The following is a 19,603-nucleotide window of genomic DNA, read 5'->3' as shown; positions in this document are numbered from 1 at the left end:
TTTAGTTCTCAAGTATAAAGTACTTATAGTACAACAAATACTCCTATAGTATTTTAAATTTAATGTTATGTTCTACTGTTCTCATTGTGGTAGGGTTGGTAAGATTTTAGACTTGTTGCAACCACACAACTACACTTAGGCACATGCTAGTCAACCCTCAGATAATATAGTTGATCAAGCTATATCTTCCCAATTTTGACTATATGTCTCTAAGTCCATCTGTGTTGCCCAACAATCGTAATTCTTTTGTACTGTCCTAGTGACACTGATTTTAGTATGAATGCATGCACGTATACTTAATTAAATATTTTAGTATTTAAAGTATAAACTCTTGGTCAGAGTATTTTTAATCCCTATGTATTTATAGTTAGTATATCTTTTATGGGTTGATATACTTAATTCACTATAAACAATGCTCTGATACCAATCTGTCAAACCCCAAAACCAAGAACGGCGGAAACATTCTGGGGTGGAGGACGTCATGTACAGTATCACAACAATGAAAAGTAGTAAACAAGCAACAACATCATCCATTGAATTAATAATAGAATATTAATACAAGTGTTCTGTCAAATTATAATAGACACTAAAGTATAAACAAAATGAAAGATAAGTCTTGAACGAGCTCCATCTTCTCTAAACCTTGCATCGGTACCTGTCTATCGTTGACCTGAGGATACAATTATTTTGAAAGCGAGTATCAGCTTTAAATCTGGTGAGATCATAAGTATTTTAGTGTCTAAATTTGTATGTAAGTATTTGTATGTATATGAACTGTAAGTATTGAAAATGTATATGAACTGTAAGTATGGCAATGATTTGTATGATCCTAGGAAGCCCTATGTTTCCTACTAATCGTATCCTTCTACCAAGGCATCTAGTGTCTGTGTATGTGGCTCTTGTAAGAGAGTGTATTTTCCCAAATCTGACTATCGTTAACCAAAAATATAGTTTCTATATTACCGTGCGTCGTGTGCAAATTCACGAAGTGAATGTAATGGGAAAATGAAATAGTACTATGGTGTAGTGTCAAACTACAACCGTACTAATTACCTTAAGTCTACGGTAATTTTGTGAGCACTGTAGTATTTGTAATAAGTGACTACTTCTGTACTCCTATTGCCTTATTTGAGGGATAAGGCATAATGTGATGGCTAGATCCCAGGCTAGACGCTCCCCTGTCATAGGGATTTTGAGACCTTTACACGCCCATGCATATATGAACGCCGTGACACATCCACATTATTATGATCATGTATACTCGATATAACTATCACAATTGCGTTGTGATTCATCGGTATAGTTAGATCCTGAACTCGTTCCATGCTATAGCACCTAGTGATGTATGTCCTATCATCGTATATGTAAGCATACTCATGTAAGTGTGATCATGTAAATGTACTCATGTAAGTGTAATCATGTAAACATATCTATGTAATAGTATAGTAATGTACAGTAATGTTCTACGTGTGCTAGTTGTAATGTGTGTTCTCTCTCTATCTAGCATGTATAGTAATGTACTATAATGTTCTACGTGTGCTAGCTGTAATGTGTGTTCTCTCTCTATCTAGCATGTATAGTAATGTACTGTGTGTACTATCTGTAATGTATGTTCTCTCTATCTAGCAAGTATTGACTCATGAATGAACTGACTCATTGTATGATATCGCGTTCTAGTAATAGTTCTAGTATCTTCCTAAACTACTCATATGGTAGCTCACTAGTAATTTAACTGGTACGTATGAACATGGATGTATACCCATGCTACCCAAGGGCATTGGATGAACTGGAAGGACCTTTATGACTATATATGTACATAAGATATATAACAAATATTTAAACAACCTTCGGAGGGATACCTGATGTCCCACCAAACCACATCTCAAGCGCGAAAAGGAAATAGGGTGGATAGCCTTCCTAAGTCTTTTAAACATTTCTTATATAACTATAGATATAGAGGCATGCAATTGATAATATAAAAGCATAAAATAAGTTTTGTAAAACCTTTGATCATATTTATTATCTAAGAAAAGATCGACTTGATGTCAATCTATAAAACGGTTTGAAAGCATGGGTTTGATAAAACCGTTTAAGTATAAATAAACATTTATTTGAAACACAATTGTAAATGAGTTTGAAATGGAACATACAGAGTAAAATGTATAGTTTAATAAGGAGTTTTAAACATATGAAGTGTTTATAAAAATAATTTGAAGGAAATTGTTTGGTAAAACGGCTAATGAGTAGCCAATCATTTGAATGTTGTTTATCAATCACATGTGATTGATATAATAACTAGCATGATTCTACTTGTATCACCCCCCCCCCCCCATAAAACATTTAAAAACAGTTAAAACATTGATTAAGGGGTATGAAATCACCTATTGTGGGTGATACGGATGAACTGAAGAGGTAGGACTGCTAGATGTCAAGTGAAGTCTTGAACACACTCTATGATCCTAGTCAACATATAATATCACATATATGTAACAAATTAGTCTATAAAAACATAATAAACAAGTCAAGACACCCTAGGACATGCTAAACGCCTTTATCAAGTGTTATTAGCCTCTAGGATTGCATCTAAGTATTTGTAGGGGAAGCTATTGTGTGTAGGACTCAACGAAAACTCCACCATGAAGTTCACGGCCCTAATGACCCTACTAAATGAGTTTACGGTCGTGAACTCATGAGCTTACGGCCGTAATCTCATACTTATGTGACCAATTTGTGTTTGATGCTCTACAAGACCCTAAGAAGCATTTCTACTTAATGGCTTGGTCTATGGAACAGTTTAGGACATTATATAACTCCTTTTTGGAGTTTACGGCCCTGGTACCAAATCCCATGGAGATTACGGCCGTAATCTCCTTTGGATGGGTGTTTGTGGTGTTTTCAAGTCCCTAATTTAACTAGGAACTAAACTAGGCTATTGTACAAGGCTTTAGAAGAAGTTATAACATCAATTGGCCCTATTGTTTGGAGTTCACGGCCCTGCAACTTCTTGGGCCGTGAATACCTTACTCTTGGTGTTATAATGGTGTTTGCTAGTCCTAAACTCATTAGGGTACATGTCTAAACTAGTCTCTTTGCTTAAGGAAGGCTTTAAGGGTGTTTGGGCACCTAAAAATGGAGTTCACGGCCCAAGAACATCCTTGGCCGTGAACTCACTTCTAGCCTTTTTTTCTTAATGATTTTGTGGTCTAAACATGTCATGGTAGCTTCTAGGTTGAGTTCCAAGGCTTGGAGGGACATTGGGCACACTATGGCCCTTATAAAAGAGTTTACTCCCCAAGGTGTTCTTGGGCGGTAAACTCTCAGATCTTAGTGTTTTCCTATGATTTCTAGTGTATTAAGCATATAAGAAGATTTAAAACAACACTAGATAGAAGTACTCACTTTCCGAAATGAAATTCCGAAGATCCTTGAGAGAGAATTCGGCTTTTCTCTAGTTGGAAATGTAACTAATGAATAAATATGGTTGAGAATCCTATATATAGTCCTGGGATTTTTGGTAGAAAATATTTTTATTCATCCAATGAACTCTAATATCATAGGGTTTTGGAATAACAGTGTTTCACCAAACCCTAGTGCATCCACTCTCTTGATATCCCCTTAAGTGTAAATCCTGAAATACTCAAACTTATACCTAAAAGTCTGGAAATTCTCTGTAACTGTTCTAACTTCTATTGATTTGATATGGTTTGTACAGAATGGAAATTTCGAGTTGTCACAAATGCATCTCCCTGCATTCACCATTATGATGGAGACTGCACTTGTTGCACTTTGGGAGATTCCTGGAATACTGTATAAGAGCACTTGGAGTAGCTGAAACTGGAGCATGTGGTGTGGAGGGAACTTGGGTGGTTGTAGCATTGACTGTCACTACTTGTTGTTTCTTCGATGACTCTGAGCCTTGTCGTCCTTTCCTATTGTTATTCTTTCCATTCTTGTTGTCACTCTCCTTCTTGTTTTTAGTTTCCCCTGACTTCTCACCCTTTTTGTTGTTGTGGTCGTACAGCTTCTTGGCCAATCTCTTGGCACTGTCGAAGGTTTCTGGATTTGCAGCTATCACATTTTCTTGGATTGGGGAGGTCAACCCCCAGATGAATCGTTCTATTTTCTTTCCCTCCGAAGTAATCATGCCAGGGCACAATAGAGACGATTTGCTAAACCTTGATATGTATGTGTTAATGTCGGAATTTCGGACGATGAGATTCCACAACTCTTGCTCCATTTTCTGAATTTCATCTCGCGGGCAGTACTTGGCCATTAGCATTTCTTTCAATTCCGCCTAGGGTATGGCATTGGCTACGGGGAGAGTCATGGCTTTTACATGTCCGTTCCACCAGGTGAGAGCTTGATCAACGAACGTGCATGCGGCAAACTTCACCTTCATCTCATCAGGGAATTCACATATCTCGAACACTGATTCCACCTTCTCGATCCATCTTTTTAGGTTATCATTCCCCCGGTACCATTAAAGGTTCGTGGCTTGGCATTGGTGAAATATTTGTAGGAGCATGTCCTGGTAGGTCCTTGATTTATTCCATTGTTCGAACTCCCAGCCCCTTGTCCATTGCCTCCTCCATTGTTCCCTTGGGGAATTTGTACCATGACTGCGGTGACCGCAGCAGATACGATTACTTGGAATGCAGCTGATTTGACCTCAGGTGGGGCTGGCCCAGGGTTTCCACAGGTTGGTCGTTGAGGCATCTTTCTGTCATGGAACAGAAAGATGTTGAGTGCCTAAATTTTTGTGGGTTCGTGGACTTATTACTAGGTTTATATCATGTACTTACGTAGTTTTGCATATCAACATATAATCATAGAGACATAGCACTTAACAAATAACAACATCACAACATAACACATATATTTTTCCATCAATAATATTTGTACTTTGATACATGAAAATTTGCTCGAGAGAGCATACATATAGGATACAAGTTTGGCAGCATAACGACTCTACGAGTAGTGTAATCACTTAAACATAGAGTCGGTGGTACATAGCATAGATCATAGCAACATAATACTAAAGACGGGTACGACTAGTCCTAGTCATGGTGGGATGTGCCAGGGGTGGTGCTGAGGAAATGGATGCTCCATGAAGGCGAGCCACCTGTCGTTCTGCATCTCGGAGCCGAGCCTCCCACCTCACCTGCCTCATGTGGAACTCTCGGATAACCTCTCGCGTCTCCTGCTCTGCACGTTCAGCCCTAGTCCACATCTGGTGTATCTGATCAGTGGTGCTCTGAGCTAGATCGCCTGTGTTCTGCAATCGTCTCACAAGACCGAAAGCGTGCGATCGGCCGGTCCTCCCTCCCTCAAGTCGTAGAACTCGTGTGACATGCCGTACGGGGGTCACTATCCCCGTTGTCTGCTCCACTTTCAAAGGTCGATACCCCAGGGTGGTGTAGGACCAGTTGGGCCCATCCGATGAGCGGGAACCCTAGTCGGGTAAGGGGGTTGATGACTTCGGACTCTGCGTCCGAATCACCATCATCGTCATCGCTTGGTTCCTCCTCGAGGTCTTCTTCGACTTCCTCTTCTTCTGGGTTCACCACTGGCTTAGCAGGTCCGCCCTCGGCTTCTGCCTCAGGTTCCTCTTTAGACTCCTCCTCAGGGTCTTCTTCAGGTTCCTCCTCCAACCATCTGTTATTCCCCTGATTAGGGAAAAATGGATCTCCAGGGTGATGGAAGCCGACCATACTGTCTACGAGAGTGTATAAATATACTAATATTATTCTTACGATGTTTTTAATTATTACTACATAATTTGAGTTGATGTTCTCTTCTTGGTAATAAAGGGTTATATTTCTAGGTTTACCAACCATTGCGATTTCCTCGGGGCATGTGATAGTTGTACCTCAGAGGAAATGTAGTTGATCAGGCTACATTCACCCCTTAATACAACTATGAACAATCCCGGCTTAACCGACATGCTAGCATCATCTTGTTTGATTTGGTATTATGTTCGCTTTTCTATACCGCACAAATAAAAGAGGTTTTATTGTTATTTGTTTGTTTTGTTTAGAGTTGTTTTGTCCCTCTTTGGTTTATAGTTGCATATCAATGTGTGGCTAGATATGCTAGTTCACTATAAACAGTGCTCTGATACCAACCTGTCACACCCCCGAACCAGACGGCGGAAACGTCCAAGGGCTCGCATGACTTAAATTGAATATCATCACAATGGATATACATGAATCATAACATAAACATCACCATGCATCAATACATCACAACTGACATTGTTCACATCAAGTACATTGTTTAAACATTACATGTCCATAACATAAATTTTTTGATAATTTTCAAAAGCATAACACCCTAACATACTTGGTATTACTCCTCAGCTTACCTGTTACCCGAGAATACAAGTTATTTTAAAAAACGGTCAACATATAGAATGTTGGTGAGTTCATAAGCAGTTTGGATATGAAAATGTTTTGTGTAATTTGTAGAGACCCAGAAAATCCAATATTTTCTGAAAAAGACAATTGTTTATACCAAAGTGTGAAGATCCATAGGTTTATGCATTAATGATTTCAAAACGTGTATAAATAAGAAGCTTTGTATTAAAAGTACAAGTGAATAAGGTTGATCTCCCCCGGAAAACCCGATGTTTTTCGATAAAGAAATATCATGTAACTGTTCGAATTGTTTTTCCATCACAACGAATGATTTTGATTTGTCTTGATTACTCGGATAGTATTGGATTTATTTATGTGAGTCGTTATAACCATGCATGATAATGACTAGTTCGTCTGTCTTGGCACTCTGGTGAATGTCAGAATTGATCTTAAGATTTTGTAACCCTAGACTAGCCGAGTCTAACTGTAGCGAACAGTTGAGGTGTGGGGGAGTCACCCCCATATAGATCTATACACAAACTCTCGCTCTCCCTCTAGGAGACTTTGATAATAACTACAGACTATGACCGGCACTCGTTGGTGCCGCCCGTTATTACTCACTTAATCCCAAATGAATTTGATTACTATTGATTATCGACCTGTATTTTTTTACTTGAATTGATGGTGAGCCTAACAGACGAGAAGAAGAGCACCATGGGATCCTACTAATCACGTTTGTTATTTAAGGCTGTCGAGTATGCGATGGACGCGTTGGTCTATTTCGCATATGATTTATTTGGACCTTACTAGAAATTCTAATGGGCCACTGAGGCCCAATAGCACACAAAATCCATTGAGGGTCCCTTAAATATGTAATTGGGTCACAGGAGGCCCAATAAACATTTACTTTTATCGTTGGGCCCAAAAGTTATGTTAATGGGTCACGAATGCCCAATAAGCATGATTAGAGACTTTCAAGCCCAAAGATTTGAATATTTACTTGTTTTAGGTATAATATAATTGTCGAAATGTTTGATTGAACAATTGTTAAATTTGAATCGGTACGAGACCGGTCGGTTGTTTATAACGATATTTGGAATTACATGTACATTCATCTTTCTATTTTCATAAGTTGTAGTTTGGTATTTTTAACCCAAATATCTTAATAATAAAATAATTGACTCAAAATATTGGTTTGCCCCTTTTCAGCCCTTCTTTAATAAAATGACAATTTTAGTCCCTTATATAAAAAAAAGACATTTTAGGCCCTAAAACCATTTTCTTGTCATTTTTGACCCATAGACTTGTTTAAGTGATGATTTTAGCTCAAAATTTACTGTTTCGCAGTTTCAGCCCCTCCAGTAAAGAGTTTTTCAGTTTAAGCCTAAACTTTTCGAAACTTTTACAATTTTGGCCCAAAATCCAAAAAGTTTACATTTTTGATCCGTGTTTGCAAAAAAAATCATTTAAACCCCTGAAATAGTTTTTTTTTTACGCTTTTTCCCCTGTTTTGAGAAATATACCATTTCAATCCCTTGAAAATCCCATTTTTCGCAATTTTGGCTTAATGGGCCGAAAAGCCCAAAAATTAGTCCATTAAGCTACAAATTAGATTTATAGCCCTTTAAAGAGTATGATATTCATAAAAACTTTTATTTTTACTTTTTTGACTCCTTTAGTCCTTAATAAAACCATGAATGACAACTTTCAACCCAACTTTTGTTTATTTGACAAATATAGCCGAAAAATGAGTTTTATGTTGCAATATGTTTATTTTAATCTTAAAGGGTAATTTTTCAAGACTTGTTTTAGTGTAGTATATCTTAGATCAGGTTTATCTTCCTCTTAGATCCATATATCTCGAGATTTCTATTCTTTTTGTTACATATTTACCACATAAACACATGAAATCACACGTAGCATACACATACACATAGATCTACACATTTTACTTATATTCTCCCACATAAAACATATGAAAACAAAAAATAGAGGGGTATGAACTCACCTTTGCTTGTTGTTTTTTATTTGAAGAAGAAATGGAAGAAGTTTAATGCTATTTTCGGCCCTAGAAAGCTTCTTGAGAAGACTTTGGCTTAGATGGGTTCTAAGAAGCATGATTATGAACTTTCATGAGTTAGAAGGAGATTTATAACAAATTTCAAGAAGCTAAACCATGGATCTAAGCATTAACTTACCTAGAATGATGATTTTTGTGGAAGAACCTCCTTGAAATGCCCTAGATCTCGAGAATTTTGATGGAGAAATGAGAGGTGTTCTTGAGAGAATAGTGAGTGTTTGAAAAATGAATTTGGTGTGGGTGTTGGGTGCTCTCGGTCGAGAAGAAGAAGGAAGGGGAGGGAAGAGAGAATTCACTTGCATGGAAGTATGAGAATGTGTGGATATATGTGGTATAATAGTCTCATTATCCCCTAAACAACATTGAGGTGTCACACTTTTCTTAATCCTCCATAATTCCCCTTGTTTTTTTTTAACTTGGGCCGAGAGAGGAAAAGGAAAAGAATGGTTTGGGCCTTTTGTGCTTGAGTCCCATAATGTGAGGCCCAATTTGATGGTTTTCGGCCCATTGGGCCTTTAAAGTAGTGCACGGCCCAAATCTTTCATAAAAGAATGGAATTTGAGTCCATTAAATCTAATTGAATTTGTTATGGCCCAATAAGGGTATTTATCTCATTCTAGGCCCATTATAGCCTAAAATGTTAAAATAAATGAAAGTGGGTCCAATTAGAGCCCATTTAAGAGTTCTAAACCCAAAATAGTCAAATTGGAAGCTTTTTGGCCCATTAGGCCCAACAAGAAAATCCTAGTCCAAAATGGACTTAAACCGGGATTTTTAGGGTTTCCAATTTTTGTTGACTATTTGAAAGTTTGTATAGGGTATTTGACAGAAATTTTGTTGTTATTGAAAAATCATGATACATGTTTTCATATTTTTGATTCACAAATGTGATCATTGTTGTTGTTACAAAGTATAGAATTCCTAGTTGTGACACTTGGGGTTTTTCTACTATGTCATTTAGTATAAAATTGTAACCCATAAAATTCGAGCCAAATTAAAACATTTTAATTCATTCAAAACCATTAAGTCCATACACTTGTTTTCAAAATAGTTTAAACATTAGAGTATCTCCCCGAACCATATCATAAAAATCCTAAAAAAATGAGGAGTGGTACGATCATGCCTTCGCCTTGCCATTGTCTCCTGAAGTACCTGAAACAATACACTGAAACTGTAAGCCCGAAAGCTTAGTGAGTTACCCCCAAAATACCAACCACAATACCACACACATGTTATATCATATCATAAATAGAACAGCCATGCATATTGAGTCTATAGTACGACTGGTCCGCCCGCACCGGGCCTTCAGTCTGTCCGATCCACTCTCCGAGCCTCGACACGTCTAGTCCGCCCTCGTGGGGCCTTCAGCCTATCCGGACCGCTCGCCGGACCTTCGATCTAACCGGTCCGCCCTAGGTATGTTGGCCTACAGCACAAAGCAGGACCCGCCTCAACCCAACCCGAGTCCAACAACCATGTGCACATAAACATATAATCATATAACATCTCACAACTAATCAAACCGATCCAGCATATCACACAACATAACTATGTCCTAACCGGGATACTGACATAACCAGTCACTAGCACAGCCTCATCTTATATACCAAGATACCAATCTTAACAAGGTCTCTAACATAGCATCATCCTATATACCAAGATACCGACCTTAACAAGGTCGCTAACATAACATCATCCTATATACCAGGATACCGACCATAACCAGGTCTCTAACATAACATCATCCTACATACCAGGATACCGACCATAACCAGGTCTCTAACATAACATCATCCTATATACCAGGATACCGACCTTAACCAGGTATCTAACATAGCATCGTCCTATATACCAGGATACCGACCTTAACCAGGTCTCTAACATAACATCATCCTATATACCAGGATACCAACCTTAACCTGGGCTCTAACATAACATCATCCTATATACCAGGATACCGACCTTAACCAGTTCTCTAACATAGCATCATCCTATATACCAGGATATCGACCTTAACCAGGTCTCTAACATAGCATCATCCTATATACCAGGATACCGACCTTAACCAGGTCTCTAACATAGCATCATCCTATATACTAGGATACCGACCTTAACCAGGTCTCTAACATAGCATCATTCTACATACCAGGATACCAACATAGCAAAGCAATAACATAACAAACAATACCCGTATTTCAATCCGATAAAGGGTCGGCCTTGGTGCCTTAGACCCTGTTGATATAGTGAGGATAACTCATCATACAACTGCTGACTTGAAGAAATAAGATCACACTGCTCCGACCACTAGCACGAACTCCACCATTGAACATTACCAATCAACCAAATCCAATAAACACCAATAATTACCAAAATACCCTAGGAAGACAACTGGTCAACCCTTGGTCCAAGTCAAAGTCCTCAGTCAAAGTCAACCTTCCTGGTTGACCCTACTTGCCGAGTCAACCCGTTGACTCGTCGAGTTCCTATGCTCAGAACTCCCATGCCACGACTCAACTCGCCGAGTCGCCCCAAGACTCGTCGACTCCAACAAGCTCTGAGTCCCTTCTTGCTCAACTCACCGAGTCATCCCTCGACTCACCGATTTCACAGCTCAACCAGAAAAGGTTAGGATTCCACGACCAGACTCGCCGAGTCCAAGCACAGACTCGCCGAGTCCAAGGAAATCTTCAACTGACTCGCCGACTTGTTCTTCTAACTCGCCGAGTCCATGAACATATTCATACAAATCGTCGAGCACACCCATGTGACTCGTCGAGTCTCTTCAGTTCTCATTCCATACAGAGGCTTTTCAAGCCATGCAGGGACTCCAATCCATAGATCTGGGTCTCTTGAGTCCATTAGCAACATAAAGTTGTTACCTTTACGTGGTTCTTGCCCCATCACACCAAAAACAAGGCTAGAAAGGGACTTAACTCTTGGGGAAGGGCTTGTGCATAACAACTAGAAAGGCTTTCTGCATCAATGATCCATATAGAACTCAGATCTAGGGTTTCAACTCCAGATCTAACTCATGTTTCAAGATCTCATCCACATTTCTCCAACCAAACCCTAAAACTCGATGAAAATGGAACTATAAGGGAGAAGGCCAAGGATAACGATTCTTTACCTCCAAAATGACCTCCCAATGAAGTATAATTTGGATCTCTTCAAGTCTCCTTGATCCAAGCTTCTCGATCTTCAAGATCCCTCCACAAATCACACCATTTTGCTTCCAAGTCTTCTCACAATGAAATTAGGGCTTCTGGATCTAGAAAGGGTAGCAAAGAGGCTGAGGGTGGGTTATAATGTGCTTTATATAGGGCACAACCCCTGGGATTAGGGTTTTCTCCCTTCAGCACCAACTCGCCGAGTTGGTCACTTAACTCATGACCAGAATCGCGACTCGACTCGCCGAGTCTATCCATCGACTCGCCGAGTTGACCTTCCTTATTTACACTAAGAACCCCTGAACTTGCACTCCTGAACTTGGAGTGTTACAATTCTCCCCCACTTAAATTAGGCTTCATCCTCGAAGCCTGCAGCAACACATCCCAGATGATACTCCCACAATACAGCTCCTAGTCTCAACCGATCCAGGTTCCTCCAAACACAGCTATCAAACCCCTATAAATTCCAACTCTTTCTCACAGAGTCACGACAACTGCTTCAAGCCGACCACCGACTTTTTTCTCTGATAACAACACTTATCGACCAATGATCACTCGATGGTACTTCCATCATTCCAGCTCACATAATCACTTGTCTCTTACCAACTAAATATCACCCTGAACCACCGGGTCCTGGCCCGGTACCAACTGCTATCCCTTTCCTCGCTTGTCATAACTTATCGAATTTACTGCTGGGACTTATCCCACTTTCTTCCCGAATCCAACTCTTTTCTTTCCGTGTTGACAGGATGACACATCCTTCAGCTCCTGAGCAACTCCCATGAGCTCTCCTCTGCAATCACATACACATGCTGAACCTGCTCTAATATCCTCGGGCTGGAAAAACCCGACACACTGACGATTCCTCCAAACATCCCCAGGATGAATTACTGCTACATACATAACCTACTGATCACAACCATACCAGAAATCCAAGGCTCCACCCTTGCATCCCTTCCAAACTCCTTTGGTTCTATACCACCGGAAATTCTTCCGCAACCTCAACAGACGCCCAATTCGGATGTGCTTCCATACTACTAGCACGATCACATTGCTCAACAACTATAATTAAAGTACTCTCAATCATTCATTCTCACTGCTGATTTCACTTCCATGAACCAACACTCCCTCCCGGAGTTACATACCTTTCCCTTTCCTTGTCCAAGGAAATCTACTTGCCAACCTTGCCACTTCAGACAAGTGCCACGATGCTCACACCCCACTCTACACTATCCCTTGTAGAGTAACCACTACTCCATGCATAGCACGTGCTCTGAATCTGCTCACAAGGACTCTCGGGTCCATGCACTGCCTTCCACTAACAGGATCAATACCCGGGGCCAGACCCACTGCTTTCTACTGCATAGCAGCATACTTGAATCACTTTTTGCACACAGATCTATCAACACTTACAGAGTCTTCAGCATGACTGGACCACCTTACCAGGCCTTCAGCCAATCTAGACCACTCTCAGAACCTTTAACATGTCTGGACCGCCCTCCAAGGCCTTCAGCCTATCTGGATCGTTCTCCGAGCCTTCGGCCTGACTGGTATGCCCACCGGCCTTTAGTCTTCCCAGACCGCACAAACTATCATACATCACCCCAAACTATCCTTCCTGGGAATCTCTCCCGTACGTACTATTCTAGCCCCCTAGGGGTTTCGAACTCTAACTGCATTCTATATACTCAAATCCCGGCCTAATCCTAGGCCTCATACAACTAATCACCTTTTCTGAAAACCTTGGTCTGTTCCCCGCCCCATTTGACTGCCACTTACTAATACTAGCTCACACTCTTGGCTGACTGAAACACTGCTAAATCCCAAACAACTAATCAATCTCAAATACTTGTCGATCCTCCTAAGAATTTTCCAATTCTCCCCACTTAGATCACTGACTTCCAACCACCAGTGACCCAACCGATATTACTTTAACAACCTTACTCAACATATTCCCCTTATCCATGAACTGATTTCCTCTAAAATGAGCAACCTTCGCGAAATCACCTCCTGACATCGCACATCTCGAACTCTAAGGGAGTTCGACCCTCAGCTGAACACTCCTCAAATTGCAATTGCTATACCCGACATCCAGACCAAAAAGCCAAATTCCCCACCAACAATCCCCATGGATGATAACCAACTAAGACTCCCAATACCAAAACCCTCAATCATACGATAACCCAGCGAAAGGACGAACGAATACAATACCATGAATCATGCGAACGAGACTAGCAGATATACAATACTCCATAATAACTACAAGGTAACAAGATAGAAAAAATGGAAATATACCCGCAGCTGCATCCGGTTCTGCCCTAACCTCATCGACAGTAAGCTGAAAAGCTCGACCCTGAGCCCTCGGAGGTTCCGCTCCACCCTGGCCCCCACCAGTAGTCCTCAAAGTGGTCGGTGTTGGAACCTACACTGGTCTGGAAACGAGCTGTGGACAGTTGGCCCTCAAGTGACCAACCTGATGGCAATGATAACAAATCCTCAAATCCTGAACCGGGGCTGACTGCCGACAACCCCTCGCATAATGCCCCTCTCTCCCGCACTTGCGACACGCACCAGCAGACCTACAAACTCCGGTATAACCCTTCACGCAAGTGCGGCTGCTCTAACTTCCCAACCTGGAATTAACGGTCTTGGACCGTTTCGGCGCCGGCTGCGACTGCGCCGAGGCCTGCCTCTGCTCTCTCAACTGCAACACAATCTCCACTCACGCCATCGAGCGGCCTCCTGAAACTCCACCAAGGTCTCGCACCACTGCGTGGACACTAAATGTCTGATATCCCTCTTGAGTATACTCAGATATCGAGACATCTGAGCCTGCTCCGAAGCAAACTCAGGGCAAAACATTGCCCTCTCAGTGAACATCCTGGTGATCTCCGTCACCGACTCCGAATCCTGCTTCAGTTCCAAGAACTCCTGAGCCAATCTTTCCCTCTGAACCCACTGCGCATCCGAATAAGAGCCCCTAGTCAACCTCCACCAATCATTTGCCCCAAGCCTCAAAAGGTTCAGAGCACACGTCACTCTCTGATCCGCAGGGCATGAACACGTGAAGAAACACCCCTCCACGTCCGACAACCATCTCATAGCAACAATCGGATCCTGAACTCCATCGAAAGTAAGGGGCTTCGTATTATCGAAGTCCCGATACTGAAAACCTTGACCGGTTCCTCCCCTTGCCACTGATACAGCCGATGTAGCTGCCACGACAGCCGCCTCCGCAAGAGTTGAATAGAACTCATCAAAGTACTCAACCATGGCGGTATTGATCGACCCGAACATCTCTGGCAACTCAGCCCAGAACATAGCAACAACCTCATCATTCAGGATTTCATGAATCATGGCATCCAACTCATCCGTACTCATCTGACCCATGACCTCGGGTGGTACTGATCCCTACTGACCACCCTCTCCTGATCCCGATCCCGATCCCGAACTAGATCCTGCCCCGAGACGTCTCGTAATCGCCATACAAAAAAAATACGCCACAAGATATTAGGCATTCCACATGATAACCCCGAGGACTAGCTCCCAACAAAATCTAGGGGTCGTGAATTCCTTGATACGCGTATGGGTCCTGTGCTTTCAGTAGTACAGGCCCATACTACCTTCCACACCTACCCATATTTGTATCAAGCATCACCACAACACCCTAACAAAAGCATATACATGACACACACTCGATCCCCACTCCTAGAGGAGCACCACTATCCCATAACCGACCTACCGGTCTCACGCAACCCTCCCATCCATGAAGCTTCCACCAACCCTATAGCACTAGTGTATGCTAGTCATACATAACGCTGGACCCTCTAGACTTTCGAATATCCAATCCTACCCTAAGCTCCCAATCATACAAGAACAGAACATAAGGCCAAATCAAACATTCTCAGGCTATAAGATCTTAATTATGTATAACCGTGATGCATACACTAAATAACTATAGTAATGATGTCAATTTCATACAAAGGAAACCCTAGGCTAGCAGGCATCATATAATCAGGTAATTCTATAATGCAATTCCTAAAGATCCCTAGCCTAGTACTAGCATGTTGTTCTAACATATCACATAATCAAATAACTTGTATGGTATTTTGGGGTCTACTTACTGGCTTCAGCTGATTGTACCCTCGCATCCGCCTTTGCTTATTTTGAAAACCGGTTTAATTCTCTTTTGAAAACTTTCCTTGATTTGAGACTGGATTCAGACGAATGTTTCCCCCAATTCACTCAAACCAAGGCTCTGATACCAAATTGTAACACTCATAAAATTCGAGCTGAATTAAAACATTTTAATTCATTCAAAACCATTAAGTTCATACACTTGTTTTCAAAATAGTTTAAACATCAGAGTATCTCCCAGAACCATATCATAAAAACATGAGCGGTACGATCACGCCTTCGCCGTTCCACGGTCTCCTGAAGTACCTAAAACAATACACTGAAACTGTAAGCCCGAAATCTTAGTGAGTTACCCCGAAAATACCAACCACAATACCACACACATGTCATATCATATCATAAACAGAACAACCATGCATATTGAGTCTACAGTACGATTGGTCCGCCCGCACCGGGCCTTCAGTCTGTTTGGTCCACTCTCCAAGCCTCGGCACGTCTAGTCCGCCCTCATGGGGCCTTCAGCCTATCCGGACCGCTCGCCGGGCCTTCGTTCTAACCGGTCCGCCCTGGGTATGTTGGCCTACAGCACAAAGCAGGACCCACCTCAACCTAATCCCAGTCCAACAACCATGTGCACATAAACATATAATCATATAACATCTCACAACTCATCAAACCGATCCAACATATCACACAACATAGCTACGTCCTAACTAGGATACTGACGTAACCAGTCACTAGAACAACCTCATCCTATATACCAGGATACCGACCTTAACCAGGTCTCTAACATAGCATCATCCTATATACCAGGATACCGACCTTAACCAGGTCTCTAACATAACATCATCCTATATACCAGGATACCGACCATAACCAGGTCTCTAACATAACATCATCCTACATACCAGGATACTGACCATAACCGGGTCTCTAACATAACATCATCCTATATACCTGGATACCGACCTTAACCAGGTCTCTAACATAGCACCATCCTATATACCAGGATACCGACCTTAACCAGGTCTCTAACATAACATCATCCTATATACCAGGATACCGATCTTAACCAGGTCTCTAACATAGCATCATCCTATATACCAGGATACCGACCTTAACCAGTTCTCTAACATAAAATCATTCTATATACCAGGATACCGACCTTAACCAGGTCTCTAACATAGCATCATCCTATATACCAGGATACCGACCTTAACCAGGTCTCTAACATAGCATCATCCTACATACCAAGATACCAACATAGCAAAGCAATAACATAACAAACAATACCCGGATTTCAATCCGATAAAGGGTCGGCCTTGGTGCCTTAGACCCTGTTGATATAGTGAGGATAACTCATCATACAACTGCTGACTTGAAGAAATAAGATCACACTGCTTCGACCACTAGCACGAACTCCACCACTGAACATTACCAATCAACCAAATCCAATAAACACCAATAATTACCAAAATACCCTAGGAAGACAACTGGTTAACACTTGGTCCAAGTCAAAGTCAACCTTCCTGGTTGACCCTACTCGCCGAGTCAACCCGTTGACTCGTCGCGTTCCTATGCTCAGAACTCCTATGACACGACTCAACTCGCCGAGTCGCCCCGTGACTCGTCAAGTCCAACAAGCTCTGAGTCTCTTCTTGCTCAACTCACCGAGTCATCCCTCGACTCACCGATTTCACAGCTCAACCAGAAAAGGTTAGGATTCCACGACCAGACTCGTCGAGTCCAAGCACAGACTCGCCGAGTCCAAGGCAATCTTCAACAGACTCGCCGAGTTGTTCTTCCAACTCGCCGAGTCCATGAACATATTCATACAACTCGTTGAGCAGACCCATGTGACTCGTTGAGTCTCTTCAGTTCTCATTCCATACAGAGGCTTTTCAAGCCATGCAGGGACTCCAATCCATAGATCTGGGTCTCTAGAGTTCATTAGCAACATAAAGTTGCTACTTTTACGTGTTTCTTGCCCCATAATACCAAAAACAAGGCTAGAAAGGGACATAACTCTTGGGGAAGGGCTTTTGCATAACAACTAGAAAGGATTTCTGCATCAATGATCCATATAGAACTCAGATCTGGAGTTTCAACTCTAGATGTAACTCATGTTTCAAGATCTCATCCATATTTCTCCAACCAAACCCTAAAACTCCATGAAAATGAAAGTAGAAGGGAGAAGGCCAAGGATAACGATTCCTTACCTCCAAAATGACCTCCCACTGAAGTATAATTCGGATCTCTTCAAGTCTCCTTGATCCAAGCTTCTCGATCTTCAAGATCCCTCCACAAATTACACCATTTTGCTTCCAAGTCTTCTCACAACGAAATTAGGGCTTCTGGATCTAAAAAGGGTAGCAAAGAGGCTGAGGGTGGGTTATAATGTGCTTTATTTAGGGCACAACCCCTGGGATTAGGGTTTTCTCCCTTCAGCACCAACTCGTCGAGTCCAGCTTCCGACTCGCCGAGTTGGTCACTTAACTCATGACCAGAATCGCGACTCGACTCGCCGAGTCTATCCATCGACTCGCCGAGTCGACCTTCTTATTTACACTAAGAACCCTGAACTTGCACTCCTGAACTCGGGGTGTTACAAAAATATACCTGTTCAATAGTTATTATTATTATTTTTAAAAGAGATATATATACGTATTTTTATAAGAGAGTATTTATATATATATATATATACGTATTTTTTTTTCAAACGAGATATCTATTCGTTCCACATTTGTAGTTTTTAATGTAAATGGCCATTCTCAAGTCAGCGTCGACGTGGCGCCACATCAGATGTCCCTGTCCAATCAGCGCCAAGTGGCACACCCACTCATACATATCACCGGCTGGACTTGCTAAAAAGGCATAAACAAACAAATTAAACAAAACTTAAGGCATTATTGAACCTAAAACCACTCAAAGGGTAAATCCAAACATTTTCGGAAAACTTAAAGGCCTTTGTGCCATTAGCCCTTATTTATTTTCTCACACATCCAGTAACATTAGATAATTAACAACTTTCTTATATGGAAGTTTATCTATTACAACAGTAACAACACCCTACATATGTTTCTCAAACAAAAAAAATCATCATTATTTTCTCATATTTGTTGTTGGTTTTTCTCTGGTATTAAATGATATTTTTTGTTGGAATTACTGACATTATGGATCCAAAATATGATTCTCTTCAGTTAGTTAGTATCCAACTCGATAACAAAAACTATGTATATTGTAAGTTATGTAATGATAATGTTTTGTGTGAGAAACATATGTAAGATAGTGTTACTAGTGTAATAGGTAAACCGTTAGATGAGAGAGCAGTTAATTATTAAGCTCTTTAAAAAAAGTTGTTAATTATACAACGTTATTGGATGATAATCCTAGGATTATTAGTTGGGTTAATAATTTTGTAAAAACAGATTATGAAAAAAGAAAAAAAAAAATGAAAAACATGGTAAAAATAAAGTTATAAAAACAAATTATGAAAAAAAAAACATATAAAAATGAAAGTAAAAAAATAAAGTTATAAAAACAAATCATGAAAAACATGTAAATGGAAACAAAAATCATATATTCTAATAAAAGAATAGTTTTATTCTCATTTTGTTATATCCCATCCTATTTGACATTAGAATTAATGTCATACCACTTGTTAATCAATTTATTTTCAATTTCAAATTTCAAATTTTAAATTTTGTACTCTAATTATATTAAATTAATAGCATTAGAATAAAAATTAAAATAACATTAATACAAGTTATAAGGTGATATAATTTCACGTATTTATTTAAATCAACAATTATAATTTTATATAACTAAAAAAATCTCTTAATTAATAATTTATTTAAAATAAT

The sequence above is a fragment of the Lactuca serriola genome, chromosome 4, assembly GCF_051521515.1.
Source record: "Lactuca serriola cultivar US96UC23 chromosome 4, Lser_US96UC23_V15, whole genome shotgun sequence".
NCBI lineage: Eukaryota > Viridiplantae > Streptophyta > Magnoliopsida > Asterales > Asteraceae > Lactuca > Lactuca serriola.
Note: the sequence above shows the minus strand (reverse complement) of the source record.